The 17130-nt window shown below is 41.8% G+C and overlaps 1 protein-coding gene across 1 annotated transcript in view; it reads right to left on the bottom strand.

Moving 5' to 3' along the window:
* The window catches only part of SMARCAD1 (SNF2 related chromatin remodeling ATPase with DExD box 1), a gene marked incomplete at its 3' end in the record, with an annotated part of 37467 nt that extends 37251 nt beyond the window's left edge, over window positions 1-216 (bottom strand). Inside the window, exon 1 of the mRNA XM_080635904.1 lies at window positions 109-216. The remainder of the gene's footprint in view (window positions 1-108) is intronic.
* Window positions 217-17130: the final 16914 nt, after the last annotated feature.

Here is a 17130-nt window from a genome sequence, read left to right as displayed (position 1 = left end):
CCCTGCCCGCCACACTCCTCCTGCCCGCCAGCCTATGCCCACCGCTGCTTCCCTCCCACTCACGGCAGCCTGAACCCTCTGGACTCTGATGACAGGCAACGCACGCACCTGCCGCTCACGGGAGCCGACACGGTGAGGCTGCGGGCGGGCAAGGAAAGGCGCGGCGGCCACGCCAGCCGAACGAAGCCGGCTCCCGAGGCACCAGGTTGCTGGTAGAGCGGCTACCCAGGCGCAACGGAGCACAACACTGGCCGCTGGCACGGCAACAACCCCGTTCCTTTTCACGCGATGGGCCACGGCGCTCGGTTATAGCGTCAGCGCCTCACAGCCAATCACCTCGCCCGAAAGGAGAGCGCGAGCGCCTGCGCTTTCGCGCCTTTTCGTTCGAGACCGGTGCGAGCTGCCTGCCGGCCTGAGCGCTCGGCGGCCGTAGCGTCACCAGGGACCCGGAAGGTCCCGCCTCACGGGGGCTTCACGTCCGCGGGTGGGTGCTCCCGCCCCGCGGGGCTTGGCTTCTACCAGCGCCTCGCCGGCACGGCGGATATACAGCTTCTGGCCCCTGGTAGGGCATGAATGCGGGCTTGGTACATAGTGGTGTTGCTCTAGCACTCCCACCCACCCATGTTGAAAGGTTTGGGGCGGGGCTGTGGATCACTTCTGGAAAGTTCTGGAGCCGTAAAACACAGGATTTGGCGCAGTTTTCAGGTTGGGTGGCTCAGTGTTCACCCAGGATTGTATCCCTTTGGCAGGGTAGATGGAAGTACATGACCACCTGCTGGTGCCTTGGGTCAGCACACTGTGCCTGAGTGGCTTTCAGCTGATGGTACATGGTGGCGGTGAGAAGACAGTGTGGTCTGGGCAGGCAGAGGCCAATGGGGTGAGCTGGCATTGTGCTGAGAACACTGCCAGGGCTGGAACTGGCAGTGTTCAAGGCCAGGTTGGATGGGGCTTCAAGCAACCTGGTCTAGGGTGAGGTGTCCTGCCCATAGTGGGGGCTGAAGCTAGGTGAGCTTAAGGTCCCTTCCAACCCAAACCATTCTGTGAAATGGTGTCCTTAGGTACTGTAAATGGCAGAGAGGTACTGAAACTACCTTTACATGGCTGTCCTTCAGATATCAGCCACCTGTGAAATAAAGTGCTTCAAGGCCTGGCTGAAATGAAGAAGTGGGGAGCCAGGTGCAACAGCTATTAAAAGCATCCTGAAGAGGTGGTGCTAGCTAACCGGAAAAAAGCCACTTCCTCATCTGTCGTGCCAGCTCTCTAGCATGAGGCCTATGGGGCCCTCCCTCATCATTGAGGGTATTTGCCATTTAGATTTAAGTAGCCCAGACGTAGCACACCCCTTACGTGCCGCTGTCAGCATTACTACCAGGCTGCATGGAGGCAGGGCTGACTGTTGTCTGGCAAACCTGCTACAGCCTGAAAGCTCTAGGTGATCCAGGTGTTTCCAGAAATGCCACCTACATGTTACTTCTACCTGGAAATATCTATCAAAATTAATTTCTATCAGCAGTAGTCAGAAAAGCTAGGTCTTGGCTACCTCAGACTGAATCATCATCATCATCATTATAATAAAGTTTGGTGTTCTGAAGGGGATTCTCATGGATGTTGTTTGATGCTCCTTTTGCTGCTGTGCCTTTTACAATACATTGTGGTGCTTGACAGTTGCCTTTACCCGGCGCTAGCAGTTGGTTCAACTCATTTGTGCCTGACTCCAACTCTCTTGCCCTTTCTATTAGGCAAATGGCAAGGAGAAGTGGTATAGGCTTCAAAAGGGTAATCTGTCTCGCATACCTAAGCAACAAACCCATCTCTCATGTTTATCAATGGTGTCTCCTCTTACTCCAGCCTCAATGCTGTGTCAGAACAGTTTGTCATTTTGGTCTGTGAGAGAGCAAGAAAATAGACTCCTTACTGGACAAAAAGATAAGCTTTAAAAAGCAAAAGGATTTGGAGGAGCCCCTTTCCAAATCAAGCTTCAGTGAAGATGTCTTGCATCCATATCAGATACTAATCTAACATTTGGGTGGCAGATGAGTTGAAATTGGTTGAAAGCTCCATTGGTGTTAGTCCCAAACTCATATAATAAATTGCAGCTGAACATGTAAATTGAAGGGAAGACAGATCTCCCGGCAGAGATGGATGTCAAGGCACAGGTGGAGTTACAAATGTGGCTGACGGTCTAACAGTAGATGGTGCAGAGAGCCTGAGGAGGGCTGAATTGTGCTGGTGAAGGATGAGTGCCTCAGCTAGAGACACTATTGACATAAAAAGGCAACCATTCTAGGGCTCACATAGGAGAATTCTGCTATGCAACTCATATCTAAGATAAATAATGGAAGTGGCAGGTCAGTCGGAAAAGGGAAGAGGGATTTGCCTGTCAGCAGGGGTTGGATTACTACCAGCTTGAAATTCCACCCACTTGAAAGGCAAGTTATCCCCCAAAATGAGATAAAGCAATTTGTAGGTGCCTCAGAAGCTACAGGTTATAGGAGGAACAAGGACGGACCATGAACTAGGAACTAGGTGATCTTCAGGGTCCCTTCCAACCCAAACCTTTCTATGACTCTGTAACAAAATACACACGTGATAAATTGTAAGCCACATTGCTTGACTGACTTTGAAGACACATTCAAACAGCAATGGTAAATGTGCAGAGACAAACTGTGAAGCTGAAAAAGTGAAGGAGTAATAGAAGAGCTGAGAAAAGAAAGATTAAATCAAAGAAAGCAGGTGCAAAGGAGAGCATACAGTCAGGTCAGTCTGTATTTGCAACTCAGCAAGGCAGTCAGGACCACCAGTCTTGGGGAAGTGGAGGGGGAAGGACATGAATTCCAGAACCTAGGACAGAAAGCAAGTACAAGCTAAGGAAACAGTGAAAATGGAAGGGCTTAAATTCAACACTCCAGAACATGTCAGATTTTAAAAGCATTGTGTTAACAGGAATTAGCATGAATCTAGAAAATGCTGCAGCAAATTATTTCAGGTTTTTTTACAGTGCTTTGAACTTGAAAAGACTAGGTAATTGGTAGGTATTAGTACCATTAACAAGCTATCGTGAATTCCTGGCAAGCAAGGCAAGCAAAACATCTTTTTTGAGGTGCTAATGACACCAGTTAGGCAGCTCATGCTTTCTGGAGAACTGACAGATTGCTGTCTGCTATTGTTTTGAAGGCAGATTTGTGAGATTTTTTGGAAGAATGATAGCAGAAATTTTAAAAGAATCTATGTACAGAATTGCTTTACATGCAACATTAGAGCTGTTAAATTTGACTTGTTTTTACTTAAGCTACAGTTTTGTTGCTAAGCCAGTGATAAAGAGAAGCATACCAGGTGGTGTGTAGGCCGTCAGAGATAATTAGGAAGGTTTATAGAGCAGTGATATATAATAATGGCCCAAACACCGAAAGGAGCAAAGGAAAACAAAAATATCAGATTAAAATTACTTGGTTTGGAATTGATGCAAATTGAATTTGCGTTATCTGAGGTAAAAGTAAATTCAATATTAAGGGTTTGATAATAGGAGTTAAAAATCTGTCCAGATACGAAGAATCACATTTCATGCTGGATTTTACAAACTGACAAGGCGTTAGTAAAATTGATGTTCATTAGTAAAAAATAAGCCAGAACAAAATATGTCTATAGCTGTTCCTATCAAGTCTCTTTTGTTTCAACTGTTCTTTCATCTTTGATTCATGCCTTTTCTGTGCCCTGTCACTTCAAGAGGTATTGGTAAGGGTGCTGTTTTGTATTAAGTAAAAAAGTGAGGGGAGGAAAGTCGGCATTAACTACAATGTGAGAACGCACCAAAGTCATACCGTGGTATAAAATCAACACAGTCTGTAACATACACAGATCCTCATAGCACATCTGTTGGGGCTTGCCCCCAAATGTTGTATAGGATTGGTGGGAAGTGTTTCTGCTTTGTTATAAATTGTAAGCAACAAGACAAGCTGTCAAATGCAGACGGGTTTCTACTTGATCATAAATTAAAAAAAAAAAAAAAAAAAGAAAAAAAAAAAGAAAAAATCTAATAAAATGTTGAAACTAGTTCAGCTGCAGCTGGAGGAGTGCTAGGAGTTGTGCGTAGTATCTGATGTTGCTGTAGCAACCTTACCATACCTAAATATATGGCTATCCAAACTATTTTGATGTGTGACCTGCACAGTGATTCCAGAGTAAGGCCTCAGGTTGGAACTGTCCCAGAGCTGTGTCTTTTCTCTTATCCAAGAGAGTGTTACTTTTTATTGTTCATTGAATAGATGGCTTATTCTGTTCAGTAGACAATAAAGAATAACACCCTTTGGGGAAGAATAAGAGGATAAGACTGGTTTTGTATTGGTATTTCTTTGTGTGAGTCTCTTTTTTTTGTGTGTCTGAAGATACTCTAGAAGTGGTTCATGTTTAGTAGAAAAGTGTTATTCCAGTATCTTTTTTTTTTCTCATCTGCGGTTATTTGATATAGTTTATTTCAAGCACTATTATTTCAAGATTAATCTTTCAGAAAAAAAACCCTTTTTGTTTTACTTGTAAAAAAATAAACATGTTTTAGTTATTCTAACTCCTTCCACTTCTCTGAAGTAGTCAGTTGCTCTTCTTGTTTTTATATATATTTGATCAAGAAGCAAGACGGAAAGAAACTGACTAGAATTTAGGACATTGTACTTGTTACCCATTTAATTTACTTGGGCAAATGCTATCTCAAAAATCAAGCTAAACATGTTTTCAAAACTGGCTGGCTGGCTGGTGGCTGTGTCTTGTCAGAAACTGCGTGTATATATATAATGTATCACTGATTTTGAGGTTTATTACATGTTTTCCAGCATGATGCTCCAGAAGCAATATGCATATGCAATATGATTCAGTACTTAATCATAGAATAATGGATTCTGCATGAGTAAAGATGGTGGTTATTTCTCTAGAGATGGAAATGACAGCATACTGAAGCCTAATAAGCACAACTTTCCACAGTTTCATCCTGCACTGCCCTCCTTCCACAGACTTACATGCATTTTAAGTAGTCCTGCTCGTTTGGACACCATTGATTTACCCTGTAATGGCTCAGTGAGAAGGTAAACAGATTTATTGGCAACAGTAGAGTTAATGAAGCTTGGTTTCATATTAGTTTGAGTCTGTGTCCTTCAGATCCTCCTCTCTTGCTGTTTGTAGTGTCGCAGCTCCCCATTTAAATCCCGCACAATACCCTCACCTAGCAGAGGGCTGCCTCACCATAGCACATGCTGTATATGCTGAGCAGCTGGCTGTGAAACAAAAAAGTTCTGCCTTATCCTCTCCAAGTTTCAAGGAAACTATTCCTTCCAAGGAACTATTTGTTATTATGAGGACTACTGCTTCTCTTTCAAATTTGGATGTCCATTGCAAAAGTTTTTGTGTGGAGAAGGAAGGGTTTGCCTGATCGCAAGCTAGTCCTCCTTAGGAAACTGGGCTACATGTTTCAGCAGCCAAACAGTCCCCTGCAGTAAATTACAGTAATCTGAAGATGCCATTTTGACACTTGTGAGATTATTTATAATAATAATTACAGAAGGCTGATGCTAAATTTTCACTAAGCTCTTAGGAGACTTTAATTCTTAGGCATTCCCACTCAAACTGATTTTTTTTGCTTGTTTGCTTTTCTGCCCAAACTGACCATTTTGATGAGAGAGGGTTGGGTACGTATTTGGAACGAACAAAACAACCAGGGGCTAGTCTCAGAAAGCAATCTCAGAGAAAAGTCCAAAGGACAGCATCCTCATAGCTAAATTGAGGAAGTGTGGCCTGGATGATCAGGTAGTGAGATGGACTGCGAACTGGCTGAAGGACAGAAGCCAGAGAGTTGTAGTCTATGGGGCGGAGTCCAGTTGGAGGCCTGTATCTAGTGGAGTGCCTCAAGGGTCAGTATTGGGACCAGTATTATTTAATATATTCATCAGTGATTTAGATGAGGGAATTGAGTGTACTGTCAGCAAGTTTGCTGATGACACTAAGCTGGGAGGAGTGGCTGACACGCCAGAAGGCTGTGCTGCCATCCAGCGAGACCTGGACAGGCTGGAGAGTTGGGCAGGGAGAAACTTGATGAAATATAACAAGGGAAAGTGTAGAGTCCTGCATCTGGGCAGGAGCAACCCCAGGTTCCAGTATAGGTTGGGGAATGACCTGTTAGAGAGTAGTGTAGGGGAGAGGGACCTGGGGGTCCTAGTGGACAGCAGGATGACCATGAGCCAACACTGTGCCCTTGTGGCCAAGAAGGCCAATGGCATCCTGGGGTGAATTAGAAGGGGGGTGGTCAGTAGGTCGAGAGAGGTCCTCCTTCCCCTCTACTCTGCCCTGGTGAGACCGCATCTGGAATATTGTGTCCAGTTCTGGGCCCCTCAGTTCAAGAAGGACAGGGACCTGCTGGAGAGAGTCCAGCGCAGGGCAACTAAGATGATTAAGGGAGTGGAGCATCTCCCTTATGAGGAAAGGCTGAGGGAGCTGGGTCTCTATAGTTTGGAGAAGAGGAGACTGCGGGGGGACCTTATTAGTGTATATAAATATATAAAGGGGGAGTGTCATGAGGATGGAGCCAGGCTCTTCTCAATGGCAAACAATGATAGGACAACGGGTAATGGGTACAAACTGGAACACAAGAGGTTCCACTTAAACTTGAGAAGAAACTTCTTCTCAGTGAGGGTGACAGAACACTGGAACAGGCTGCCCAGGGAGGTTGTGGACTCTCCTTCTCTGGAGACATTCAAAACCCGCCTGGACACATTCCTGTGTAACCTTATCTAGGTGTTCCTGCTCGGGCAGGGGGATTGGACTAGATGATCTTTCGAGGTCCCTTCCAATCTCTAACGTACTGTGATACTGTGGTACTGTGACATGGCCGGGTTGTTCAAGTCCTGAGAAGTTATGTCAGCACTTGATACCTTACCCAATCATTTTAGCTTACCATGGTTAGGAATGTGAATTAGGATATTTGCACTGTAAAGCTCTCCTGCAGGCATAACCTCTAGCCTTTGTGTGCACGGCCTTGGGAAGGACACAACAAGACCATGCCTACATCAGGGGAATTCTTCTTTGGCCAGGTATCACCTATTAATGTTCCTGCATTGCAGGAGCCTTTCCTCATTGCTTTCTGTATCTTGCTTCTGGTATGTAATATGATTTTTATAAACTCATTGTTTCTGTATCTTGCTCTTCATACATAATATGATTCTTATAAACTTTCCTACAAAAAGCAGGAACTTCTCCTGAAGATGCTAGATAGTACTGATGCAAAGGAGTAATGTGCAATCTATTGCTGATTGTACAAGGAGTGGATTTCCACTAGTTATTTCCCAGAAATACACTTATGAAATAAGTAAATACAGACATTTATAAATTGTTTGCTTACAAAAAATGTGAATATTAAAGTGCTGTATATTTTCTCAAAGTCTTTTTGTGATCATAAAGTAATTAAACCATGTGCAATACCAGCACTGGACTTACTGCTTAAGCAGGGGATTCCATTGGAGGGTGAGGAACAACAAACCAAACCAACACTGAGCTTTATTGCTTCTGACATCTGCTGGAGTAGCAGTTGTATTGAGTGGCAGCTACAAAGATTGGTACCACTTCCGTTTTATGTACCTCTTGAAGGTGTGGACCTTGTGATGTTGCAGTTGACATTTCCTCCTGTTATTATAAGAAATGCAAGCAGACTAGTCTGAGCTAGCCTGATGAACTATGGTTTATACCAGAGGACTTCCTTCTGTCCAGATCTGCTCCTTACAAGGACCTACTGAGTTGCAGATATATCTGAGGCTTCAGTTTCATTGGAACAATCAGAGAGTTTCACATTTCGTTCTGCTTCTGCTGTACTTGCATTTGGGCACAGCAGATCACCCATGCAGAGTTCACCTCAGGACTGCAGACTATCTTTAGGTAATTTAAAACATTCTTGATAGGGCATAGTCAAGGATAATCATCTATTGCACAATTTGTACTTCCTTCAACACCCCTGACTTAGTGGCATCCTATGTATCCTAAGGACTTAGAATCAATATTGGCTCAGAAAATTATGCTAGAAAGGAAAGCTGCAGTTTCTGTTTATTAAATAATTACGGAGTTAAATACATTTTAAGAAAATGCAGCTTCATCCAAATTAGTTTTGCCTGAACTGCTGAATGTCTGACCTTTGGAACAGTAAGAATGAGCATACAGGTCTTACTCATATTGATAGTTGCTGGTGTTATTAACTAGTGAAATACACAGTATAATAGTAAGCCTTTCAGTTATTTTTAAAACAGCATTGACAACGAAGCACACTGGATTACATATGGGAGATTATTCTAAGGTTAAGATGTTCTTTAAAAGCTGGAGACATTTCTTACTTTATAAATCCTTGTATGACAGAACCTGCTTTAATAACTAGGGAAGTTTCTTGTAATGCAGATCTGTAGATGACTAAACCTGCTAGAACAGTTCCTATATTGTTAGGTTGCTAGAAGATGACTTACCTAAAAAATCCCAGGCATGTACTTAGGGTTTGATTCCGCCAGATGACCACAGGATGCCATAGCAATGAGCTTAAGCTCTCTGTAAAGCTGAGAATAGACCCAGAACAAGAACTGTAGAAACCTTAGAACACAGCAGCTTCATTTGCTAAGTTACATTGCAAAAATATGCCCAGTTTATCAATTAGATACAGTTCTTCAGCAAGACACTTCCCATTGTTTATAAACACATTTTTTATTTCTCTTTATACTATATCTAAGAGTTTGTACGTTACCAGGAAAACTACTAGCATATTAAGGCTATCAATAAAAGCCCAAAGTCAGTAGCTGACAACTGAAGAAATAACCCTAACAAGGCTTTAGAAGCAAATTACTCAGTATGAGAAACTGGGTTTTAATGGTGATAGCAATCCTGTGGACATTGTTTTGCCAGTCCTTACAACTTTAAAAGGAACTTAGGTTTGGAGGTGTATGAGCATCATTTTCAAGGATCTTGGGCTTACCACCCACAGCTGAGACCTTCCATATTGCTTGCAAATCACAAACTAATCGCTTTTTGTTTCAAGAAACAATTTGATGAGGAGCATAAGCTTGAAAGGGCATGCCAACAAATATTTTAGTCCTTTTGACTCAAGGCAAACGAATAAGTTTTCAGTGTATGCTCCCATGCTTACTTTTTGGCTTCCTGCTCTCAGGCTACACTGATGTAACATCCTATACTGTTAAGGTTTTGACATTGTATAGTACATAAACTGAGAGAGCAAAAATGAACAGCAAATGAAAGTTCTTTGGCCCAGCATTCATGTAACTGTACTTACAGTTCACTGAAGCAATGTCACAGGAGCTTGCATAAATAAATACAAACATAAATAAACACCCATTTGCATAAACACTTTTTCTTTCTTTACAAATTCTTTCTTTACAAGAATTACAAATTCTTTCTTTACAAATTGTACTTGTAAAACCTGATCCAGCTTTTTTTTTCCTAGCTACTTTTGAGGGAGAGAAGGACTGAACTGGACTTCAGAAAGAGTATCTTTCAAGACAGAATTTGGCCTTAAGCAAATTTATTCACTGGCACATTATTAATGCATAAGCAGTAACAGAGTTCTGTCATGTACTGTTAATATCTCAAAGAATCTGAAGCAAGGCATATACAGTCTTTCATTAGACACATTTATGTGTTATTTTATACTCCTTCCTTCAGGTTATGCTTTTAAATTCTAAGGGTCCTAGAAGAAGCCTTTCCTGCACTGGATAAAAAACCAGCTAACTCTAAGTAGAATCATAGAATAGTTAGGGTTGAAAAGGACCTTAAGATCATCAAGTTCCAACCCCTCTGCCATGAGCAGAGACACCTCATACCAGACTATGTCACCCAAGGCTCCGTCCAACCTGGCCTTGAACGCTGCCAGGGATGGAGCATTTACCACTTCTTTGGGCAACCTGTTCCAGTGCCTCACCACTCCCACAGTAAAGAACTTCTTCCTTAGATCTAACCTGAACTTCCTCTGTTTAAGTTTGAACCGACTCCCCTTTGTCCTATTGCTATAGTCCCCGATGAAGAGTCCCTCTCCAGCATAAATATATTTAGATCAGTTCTTTTTCTAGAAGAAAAATAGTTATTTGCATTATTATTGTACTTTCTTAAAGTTTCTTTATAACTTACTACAATCTATTTTAACAATTTTTGGCATTTAAAAACTTGAGTAAAGGTTTGAGTAAATACCTTACTTTGCATACAGGAAAAGATTAAATACAGGTGCACTTCCACTCCTAGGATCAGTGTTTCTTCCTTCATTTCTGTTTCTGTAATGGGGTAAATACAGTGTGTTTCATTTTATTTTGGTTTCCAGGAAAACAAACCTTATTTCTAAAATCACATCTCAATAAAAATAATTTTACTTCTTGTTGCCAAACTGGATAGTCTTATTAAGAAGATGTGTTTAAAACTTTGGGATTAGAAAAGCTCGCGTAGTTACACTGGGATTTACATAACATTTGTTAAATAGTAACTGCTTTTGAATTTAAATTTTTCACATACTAAACTTCGCAAGTAACAATTACTGTTATTAGACTGCCTTTTAACTAGTTACACACAGTAGAAGCTTCACACATTTGGGGAAAGGATGATGGCTTCCTGTTGATATCTGCATACCAAGATTTTCTATTTACTCTAAAGTGAAAGGGCTACAACGTGACCAGCTGAAGCTTGAAAAACTTAACGGGAGGGAACGATTATGCCAGTAAAATGCCAAGAAGTTATAAGCACTTAATGCACACCCACACCCCCTGCTAAGGAGTGACAGCCAGCATGGATTTGTGAAAAAGCAATGTCAAACCAATTTAACTTCTTTTGAATCAGAGCAGGAAAACTTATGAATACAGGAAAAACAGTAAGTGTTATATATGCTGACTTCAGTGAAGCTTTTCACAGTGTGTCTTTATGATTTACCCATAATTTGGGGTATCCTATAGCATACTAGATGATCTTTAAGGGCCCTTCCAACCCAAACCATTCTATGATTCTGTGATACCCATAAGCCATAGAAACATGACCCAGATTAAACTCTAGCATTGGTTAATGGCCTAATAGTGAATGGTCAGCACAGAAGAATGTATCAATCACATGGCTTATGTCCAATCCTTGTATTTACAATCCAGGTCAAGGGATACACACTGCATATAGCAAATTTGAAGTGACACCAAACTGAGACGGGTCTGTAAGCATTCTGGAGGTCAAGATTAAGATTCAAAGTGATCTTGCAAATTAAAGAAATTGTTTGAATAAAATTTACATGTTATGCAACAGCAAAAAGCACAGAACAATAAAAAGAGCTGCACAAATACAGTTGAGGGGAAAAAAAAAATGCCTACATAACCATTCTGGAGAAGCAGACCTAGAAGTGATAACAGGTCACATCACTGTGAAAAATGGAAGCACCATGTTTGGGTGTATGAAAACAAGGACATTCCAAAACGGTTCTTTTTTTGAGTAGAACTGTTATACCTAGTGCCTGGTAAGGCAAGAGCACTGTGTCCAGTTTGGGACATAGTTTGGGACATACTGCTGGTTTTGTTGTGATCAAATTGGATATAGTTCAGAAAAGACTTGTGTTTATTCTCATTTCTCTACACCATCTAATCAAGAAAGATTGAATGAACAGGACGTGCTGAATATAAAGCAGAGAATGCCGAAGAGAACATGCCTGCAAGTACATGGAAAGGAACTGCAAGAGGTAGAGAAACATCTGTCCCCTATTTTCGTGAAAAACAGAACAAGTAGTAATTGTGTTAGGCTTAAGAAATTATTTCAAACTGAAGAGATAATTAAACACTGGATTGTAACAGCTGGTGAGGTTGTGAATTCATCATCAGTAGAAACTTTTAAGAAACAAGTAGGCAAACATCTGTCAAAGCTAACATAGTTGATCCTGCCTTCAGGCAGAGAAAGGTCTGGATGATCTCCTGCAGCCCCTTCCAGCTACATTTAACACATTACAGTTTTCTTTGTATGTACTTCAAATGACAAAACCCAGTGTTTGAGTCTATTTACAATATGGGTTGCAATAGATTTTTAGGGATGTAAGAAACTGAGCAAATTCCCAGCTCCTGCTTTTGAGGTGAAAACAAAAAGAAGGAAGAGACAAATGCTAAATAAGGACTCTGGTTCTCAAGCTGCGATGAACTGAACTACAGCTCTTAGAGATAGATACCACTGCTTCTAGCTACCTGCCTCTTCTTACCTCCATGCTGTCAGCCTCTCTATAGCATAGGGACAAAAGGAAAGGCCATGGCTTTGTGGGAAGACTTCACAGCCCCTTACAGTAACTGCAGCCATTGCTGAGGTCAGATATTTGCTGGTCTGCTAAGGGTTGGGGCTGACAAGAGTTCTGTTTTCCCTGCTGCCAACCACACTTTCTGATGAACATCAAAAAGACAGACAACTATAGCCAGCACAGACACAGGGTAGTCTTCTGTCCTTCTCCTGTGATCCCAGCAAAGCCAAGAGCTGGAGCACAGCGGCCGTCCAGCTAATGTGTCTTCTGCCCCAGAGATGGAGAAACCAAGCTGATATAGCAATCCATAAAGCACCTATTGGCTAATGGACATGACCCCATATAAATGCAATGCTCCCCCTGGTTTGTTCCTGTACCACATGTTTATAAAAGGTCCCTTTTTCACTGTGAGAACCAGGACAAAAGGAGCTCAGTACCACAAAGAATTATCTCCAGATTTTTTTTCAGTTTCTGGCTTTATATTCACTTCTTTTTGGAGGGCAGACAAGTGCTTCTGAAGACATGCTTTGCATTTAAGACTTTGTTGAGATTTTCAGTTAAAACAGAATAAACCTTTTGGGATGAAATCAAATGTGCCCCTTAATTGGCATGGCACATTAAACACAAATAAACACATTGTATTGTGCATAGCAAAAGCTGAGAGGATATTTGCTAAGTATTCCCTAGCAAGTACTGTGGTGCCTTATTTTCTAACTCACTGCTATGCTGACAGTGCAGTTTTCAAATGAAGTCATTAGCATTTTTGTCATTTCTGTCTTCACTTTATAAAAAAATTAATTTCAAGCATGTTTCTCCTTTATAATAAAAATAATAAAATGCATATTCTTAGGCCTTTGTCTTTTCTATGGCTGTTTCATGAAACAATCTAGTCATGGCTGAATTTTCTACCAGAGCAAGGCTCTATCATCTGCATGTCAAGAATTTCATTGCTGCTCCATTAATTACTGCCTTGAGTGCCAGTATGGAGAAATCTCTCTCCACTGCTATCTGTAGCAAAAAGATGACTTCTGTGCTATCTGTTGGTCCACTAGCAACTTTCATTTTCGACAGAAATCTGGTCGCCAAGAACCAAAGCAGGGAGAGATGGGTGAGGGATGCTGCCCATGTGGAACCTGAAGCCAGTCCGTTCTGATGGCCACCAGGGGGAGAAAACTGCCACTGGGATCTGGAATACTCTCAAGGTCAGTTTAAAGACGTAGCTTTATTCTTGCTGAGACTTTCCAGAGACTTAGGTCCATCAGTTGTAGTCGCAGTCTTACTGAGTTAGTTAGGAGAAAATAATGCATTTTAGTTTTTCCCTGAAGTACTTTTAAACCCCATATAATACAATTTTACTTGATAAATATAAACCTATTTAATTATTGCATGGATCATATAATCATAGAATAATTTGGGTTGGAAGGAACCTGTTAATGTTGCATATTACTGTCTTTCAAAATTAATAATGTCATTTTTAATAAGTCCAAGTGCATTAGTAAGATATAACTTAGCATGAGTTAGTACCAAAAAATATTGCTGTATATGAAAGGAACAGATCTATTTAAAGCAACTATATAGCATAATACATACTTACACCTTTGCCTCTTAGAAACTCTGTTTAAGAATATCAAAGAAAATAAAAAGAAATACACCTCACTTAAATGTCGACTTGATACTCAGAGTAATGTGTGCTCACACTGAATTCAGAATGTAAGGGAAGAAGAAATTTAGGAGAGTGCATCTTGTTGGAACAAATAATAAAAGATAATCTTACGTTAAATGCTATAATGTGGGCTCTTCCCATAGTATTTTATGGATATTATACCTTGCATCTCTCATTCTTAACATGTATTCAGAATAACTTCCTCATATATCTTCTGATACTGTTTTTTCCACATTTACATTCATTGTGGGGAAAAAACACAGAAAATAGGATGCATGGCACAAAAGCAAGTTTAAAGAACTATTTAAAATACAGTTCACTGCACCTTTTTAAGAGGCAGGGGTCAAATTTAAAAGTTGGCATGAATTTTTAACCACGGTTAGGACTCAAGCTCACTACAACTTGCAGTCAGGGACAGGAACTTCGGGTCAGGACCAGTTTTGGGGTGGGGGATACGTAGCCCTCCGCTCTACTAACCAGAAAACTAGAAGTGATGTAACAGCTAAATGTCCACTAGATGCCAGGCTTCCTTTGCGGAGCAGAGCAGCCGTCCCGGCTTTCCACCTGCTTTATACGGCTGGCCTCTGAGTCAGCTCTCGCTGTGTAGTGGACACAAGCTTCAGTGTTTAGCACCAAATCCTGATCCTATTCAGGTTCCATGGCAAACCCTCCGGATTTCTCTCTTGTGTCTCCCAGAAATTTCTGAGAGGCAAAACCCTTTTCAGAAGGATTAAAAATAGGAGTTATAAGTAAGAAGAACTGGGGGGTTTCTATGTCCCTTTTTTCTGTACCAGCAAAAAGCTCCCAGTGAAGAGAACGGGATGAGTTTTGTGATTGACATACTCAATCAGCAAACAAACCTAGCTGAACAGTGGCAAGGAAGATTGCTGACTGCCTCCTGTTCTCCTGGTGCCATCGTCGACAGGTAGGTGACCTCCAGCTCTGGCTGTCATCAAATAGGCTAGGCAGCAGCTCGAAATATTGACTTAAAACTACACTGGGGCAATATTTACTTTCTGATTATCTCACTTCTGTTGTTGAGAGTGGCTTCCAGAGTGCAAGCATCCCCCTGCAAGAAGGGAAGCAGGGGATGATGGGCCAGTAGCTCTCCCACCACCAGCAGTGCCTGGGGTAGGGCACACTCTATCTCACCTGAAGGACCAAGGCAGAGCACTGGCATTGGGCACATCATGCTCCAGCAGTACTGCACACCTCTCTAGGAGGTCACAGCTGTTCATGGTGCTGCTCCCTCATGCTGGCACAAATTCAGGCTCTTATGGTGGGATTTGGGTTACCTCTAGGAAAATGGCATGGCAATCAGAAGCCACACCAGCTCCAACTTCTAAAGAGACTAGTGCTTGTTGTCTTATTAAACAGAGGGTCTGGTGGTCTGATGTGCTGGTCGTTAGAATCATGGAATTGTTGAGGTTGGAAAAGACCATTAAAATGATTGAGTCCAACAGTTAACCTAGCACTGCCAAGTCCACCCCTAAACCGTGCTACTGTGTTCCACATCTCCGTGTCTTTTAAATATCTCCAGGGATGGTGACTCAACCACTTCCCTGGGCAGCCTGTTCCAATGCTTGACAACCCTTTTGGTGAAGAAATTTTTCCTAATATCCAATCTAAATCTCCCCTGGCGCAGCTTGAGACCATTTCTTCTTGTCCTAGTGCTTGTTCTTGGGAGAAAATACCGACACCCCCTCACCACAATCTCCTTTTTTGTAGCTATATGTAGAGAGAAGGTCTCTCCTGATCCTCCTTTTCTCCAGGCCCTTCACCCCCAGTTCCCTCAGCCACTCCTCATCAGACTTGTGCTCCAGGCCCTTCACCAGCTTTGTTGCCCTTCTTTGGTGATGCTCCAGCACCTCAATGTCTTTCTTGTAGTGATGGGCCCAAACTGAATGCAGTATTCAAGGTGCAGCGTCACCAGTGCCGAGTGCAGAGGATCAATCACTTCCCTAGTCCTGCTGGCCACTCTGTTTCTGAAACATCAGTTCTGCTGTGAGTAGGTGCCTTAATTTCAAAAGACTGCTCACAGGACAAGAAAATGCCCAATTTGAGTAAGGGCCTTTGGCAAGTACAAGCTACAATAGTTAGATTACCTTTTGCTAACTTAGAACATTAACTACTCAAAACTGCCTGCCTATATTATTCAGAAAGCCCTGTCTTGAATTCAAATTAGGATAATAAAATATTTCTGGACAACAAAATAGTATGATTAATTTGAAAAAAAACACCCCACTTCTGAAAATAATAATAAATGCTTACTTCTGTCTAGGATAACATAATTGCCACTCTGTGACTAACACATTTTCTTCAGTTTCATTTGACTTCTTTCATTCATTGAAGGGAATTTTAGTGAGTGGACCAGTTTACAAGTATTCTGTAATTGCATCTGTATTTCTCCTCTTGGCTCTCAGATTTTGCCTCTGGCTCTATGGGACTTGTGTAGCTTCATGCCCTGATTTGCAGTGAGCATCCTGTGCAGCTTCCACAGATTCTAAGCAGAGATCCAGGTGCTTGAAGGATTTGAGAAAATCACTCAAAGCAGGGCAGTTCTCTACTCACCTACCGGCTCTTCCCAGTAATCCTGCCATACACTACACACTGGAAACAATTAGGGGGGATAGAATAGGGCTCTCTGCCACTTTGCCTGTCATCAGCTTCCCCGTTGAGATCAAGTTGCATAAATGTTAATGGTCCGGCCCGTCTCGTGCTCATCATTGTTGCATCCCTAAACTCACCATAACTCTGCGGTATTGAGTCAGAGTAATCGACATATGTGAAAGGATTGCTGCAGTATTAAACTTTGTCAGCCCTGTGAGCTAGAGATTTATTTTAGAACTCAATTTTCCCTGTGAGTAAAAAGGAAAAATGATAAAAGCAGTTACTGGTATCGCATGCAGGAAAAAATGTTGTTCTCTAAACATGTATGAGGAACCAGCCGGTTTACACTGGGCAGATCCTCGTAGATAGAGACGTTTCTTTATTCATGTATCTCAGTGAGTGGTAAATGAGGCATGCTCACAGAAGTTATTTGGGATGGAAATGAGTCTAATTAGTCTATCCAACTTAGGAATAACACTGTGAGGCAAGTATGGGGAAGATGGGAGTTAGCAACAAAACAGCAGTAGAGAAACACAGTTATGTGCTTTCCACAGTTAAGCAGAGTATTTGAGGTTTCATTTGACAGAATAAACAATAG

The sequence above is a fragment of the Psittacula echo genome, assembly GCF_963264785.1.
Source record: "Psittacula echo genome assembly, chromosome: 1".
Lineage (NCBI taxonomy): Eukaryota > Metazoa > Chordata > Aves > Psittaciformes > Psittacidae > Psittacula > Psittacula echo.
This window is presented reverse-complemented; position numbering and strand designations above follow the sequence as displayed.